This window comes from Centruroides sculpturatus, unplaced genomic scaffold (genome assembly GCF_000671375.1).
Source record: "Centruroides sculpturatus isolate CEXI.00-Female unplaced genomic scaffold, Cexi_2.0 scaffold78, whole genome shotgun sequence".
NCBI lineage: Eukaryota > Metazoa > Arthropoda > Arachnida > Scorpiones > Buthidae > Centruroides > Centruroides sculpturatus.
Window position 1 is genome coordinate 1,042,182 of NW_019384629.1, and position 4,800 is coordinate 1,046,981.

A 4,800-nucleotide genomic window follows, 5' to 3' on the forward strand; every position below is an offset into this window, starting at 1 on the left:
GGCTACTCAAATATTTTACGTTTTTGATACTAAATTAACTTCTGAAGTATAATTTTTTATTGTTTTTATATTTTTCGATATATTTATTTTGTTCGTACAAAATAAAAAAATAATTTTTAACGATACAATAGTCTTCGTTAAGCTTAACATCGACGAAAATTCAACGCGAAGCGACACGCAACGGAGAAAAATGTCAAGATGGGATAAATTAATATATTTTTTCGTACATAATCGGTTATCCGAAAAATAAGTTATCCGAACCACCCCAGTCCCCAATTGATTCGGATAAACGACGCTCTACTATATTTCATTAAGACAATTAACGTTATTTTTGAAAATTATTTTAATTTTTATTTATTGATTTATACGCATTTGGGCAGTCGAATTTAATAACGAAGCGAAATAAACTTAATAGAGAGGTTGCGGCGCAAGTTCAAACGTTACTTGTACACGGCAAACAGAAGTACACGGTTTACGTTTTAACTCCAAAAAAAAATAGTTGCTGCGCACGTTCACAGCATCACGTGACTCAGTGAACGTCGCGCATTGACTCACGAGCAATTTTTTGAAAAAACGGCGGATACATTTAACATCGAGGGTTACTAGCGAAGATAAATAAACAAATTAAACTATTTTAAAGTATTTATAGGATGTTTAATAACACTAAATAATTATTTTTAATTAGCGTGGTGTCTCCTACCGTACGATAGGACTACCTAATACATTTGTCTAGGGAAGTAGTGGCTTATGTAAATTCGGAAAATTAATTTTTAGGAAATTTACAAACGTATTACGTGTTGATGGTAGAAGATACCATGGAAGAACAAACCTACCTTAAGATAAGCTATTATAAAAGCAAATATATGTAAATTCTACATCACTTGCTAAAAAATTGAATAATTAAATAATTTCTGAATTAAAATCGTCTGTTTCTTTACAATATTATTCGTAAATGCTTAAATAATCATTATTTTAATAAAATAGGTCATAATTTTAACCTCAAACACAAAAAAATGAAGTTTAAACCGATCTTCCGCTTGCCATGCTAGACGTAGCGAACGCCATTATCGACCGTCTAGAATTGCCAGATGGCGGCACTCGACCGTTCGCCGTTCACATTTTGAGCTGAATACGACGGCCGCAACCTCTATCTCTTTCTTCATATACACAATAACAATGTGGTTTTATTTAAAGGACAATCACGCCACAGGTCGTAGCTTTACACACTGATATCTTTTATTCTATATCTTTTTTCTCCAAAATGTACTGTACAGTACATTACGATCTTAAAATCCCTCTTCAGTTGGAGTAAATACTACCACAGATAAAAATGTTTTCCGCTATGTTACATTATAAAAGAAATAAAATATATTGTTTAAAAACAAAAGTTTATTTACATTATATCAATAGTTCAGAACAAATATCAAACGATGGCGTACATTCTTTAGCAATTAAAACATTTTAAAAACACACCTATATCAACACAATTTCTATATTTAGTTCTGTGTAACTGTAAATACATTGTTGTCTTTATAATAACCAAATGAGATTTTTAAATTTGATAAAAGATGGCGCTACATGATCATTCGTAATCATTGATACAAATTATGAAATATATATATAACGTGAAATATTTTCTGACTTGCATCTGTATGTACTGTAATTATATCAAATGTTTATAAATAAATTGAAAAATTTTATATAAGTAATAATTTTCATAATACAGTAAAACCTGATAACAACGGGAACATAAAAAGTGGCAGTTGTTCGGAGGTCATTTGTATGAATTTTTATTTAAAAAAGTTCCTGAAAAATGTCTATTATCGGAGGTTAGATTGTATAATACTAAATAAAACAGTCACAAAACAATAAAACAATTAAAATAAAATTTTATTTATTATTAGGTCGCAATTCTCAAATTGCAGACCTATCCTCTGTCCTTCGTTAATCCCGAGAACGGAATAAGTTAGATAAAAATCGAAACCTGCAGATATAGAAAGCTTAGAAGCCAGAGGCAATTAACTATATACGAATTTCCGGTCTGACCGGAAGTCATGTGGTTCCCATTCAAAATGTTATCTTACTATGTAGATCGATAAATTTGGTATAGAATTGATCTTTACCTTATTGATCTTATTAGTAATATACCACTAGACTCTCTTAGGTGTCAATATTCATGTAATCTTACATTTTAAAAATTCAAATAATTTATAATTTGATATTTTAATTTTAAAAATCTACTTTTATAATAGAGTAGATTTAAAAAATAAATAAAAATATTAAAAATTGCTGTCTGGCATTATGACGAAGTCACAATAACTAATTTGACTTTTTATATACTTTAACTTGGCTTGCTACATTTACAGATATTCTTAAGTTTTCTCAAATTTCTGGAAAATCTGTTTTCGATTTTACAAGGCCTCTTATGATTCCATTTTTAAAATATAATTAATTAGTGTTGTCATTGTTACGTGAACAGAAAAGAATATAAGTAGAGAACTAACTTCGAAGCGAAAATTTTAAATTGCATTTCCTTTCAGCTTTACAAAAATTATAATATATGTCCTCATTCAAATAGTTTTATTTGTTTGTTCATTTATATGAGTGTTTATTATATTTATATGAAAACTTTTAAAATTGAAGAATTTAATTAGAATAATTTAATAATATTTACATAACTAATCTGGTAAAATATAAGTAATAGAAGTATGTCAAAGTTCGAGCATACAAGTTAGATCAAATATTTAGGTCTATTCACTAGGTCCTTTTTTTCAAATTTGTTTTCCACTTCTTTAATTTGTCGAATGATGAAACTTGGCAGATCCACTTATCTCTGTTGCCAATATAATTTTTAAAATTTCAGTTTTCCTCAACGTTTACTAATCATCTACGAGTCTTTGATGAATGTCGTTTTATAAAATCTAGTGTTAAAATTCAGCGCGTCTACTTCGTTTGTAATGCTAATGCTATTTTAAATTTCGTCTCCATTCGAACTTAAATTGCTGCTCTTCATCATCACTCTATTTATCAACTACGAATCTTTGATAAACAACTGATAAATAAATATAGTTCTTTTTCTGGATTTTTGATTTTAAGAATAGATAAGAAATAAATATTAACTTTCTGTCATATTTGTAAATATACATATACATAATTTTGGTACAAATATTTTTTTATAAATATTTTTATAAATAATACATTTGTAAATAATTTGTATTTTTAACTTTTTAGTGCAATAAAAGAAAAAAAATTGTACTTTTTCTTATATTAAAAAGTACAAAATAAATAGCAGTCATTTATTTAATTTTATTACAACTGTACTACTTACTATTAAGAAATTTATGTTGATAATATTATACTGATAATATATTATATAGATAATATAGATAATAAATATATATGTGCGTGTATGTGGGGCTATATTTAAGAAAAACTTGCTATAGAATGCCATAATATATCATATTATAATAATGTCCACCTTAGTTGTGTAAAATATTACACATAAGAAAATTTATTCATCAAAATAAAGAGTTTAGTTACAACATTTAACACATTTAACGGTGAAGTTAGAGAATTCGAAGAAAGATTTATCACGGTGTCTGGGAGCATCATAATTCCCTGTTAAGTACAGAACACAATAGCTTTACTTAAATCCTGTTGAAAGATCGGTGTAATTCCTGAAAGTTAGCTAACGTTCGCGTATCGGTCTGAAAGCGAAGCGAACTATTTTTGTGGTCTTTTATTGCCATTCTTTCACCAACAAAATGACAATAAACCGACAGTTAAGCACGTAGAAAAAAGCTATTAACGATGTAAGTAAATCCTCTGGAAATCATTCCTTTATTTCTTTCACTTAATTAGGGTAGACTACTCTCATCCCGCAAACCCTATCGATACTTCGCTACAAGTTCGAGTATTCCAAATTTGACAAAAGCAGTTCTAGCTTTTATTGATGACACTTTTTCTCGCTTTAATATTGATAATGGATCTTAACCGCGTTTCTACTCATTCATTAAATTTTGTTTGAATTGCGAAGTCTCCTGTTAATGTTAATCTGAACGAAGGAAATTAAACGTTTTAGCTGCACGCGAAAAAATCCTTAATCGTCAAAAAAAGTTTTGTTTAATATATAATGAACAATTTCAATTGATTTCATTACAGTATTTAATCGGATTAAATTCTTTAAAAAATTCTAGAAAAGTAAATTCATTAAAAAAAAAAAGTTAATTGCCAGCAAGCATTAATGACAAATCCGTGCGTAATTGCCACATTTATATCTTTTAAGTCTAAGTTATGCGTAGATGACTCGTTTAATTTTTATTAACTGATTTTAATAGTTAATTCTCCAAATTTTACATTTTTATTAAAATTTATATTCCATAATTGATAATTAATAATTATAATTTTTGTTTCTCTGAAAACTAGGATAGATTATTTAAGTTGAATTGAGAAGTTCGCATTGATCGTATTTGATTAGTATTAAACTTTCTCCTCTCAATCTCACTGGAAATACGCTTCGAATAAATTTTAAGAATAATAGAAAAATTTTCTTTATTAAGAATCTTTCGAGGTAATTAAACTAGCATATTTTCTCATATAACATTTAATTTAAGAAATTCTATTGAAAACAGAATTTTTTAAGAACTTAGAATAGATGATAGAGATAGGTTAAACAGACGATTACGAATTTATGATTTTTTACTTCTGGATTTTCTTATTGAAATTACTTTTTTTTTAATTAGAAAGTTTATTTTCGTTTATTTAATATAAAAACAAAAGGTATGCTTCAAATTTGAGTAA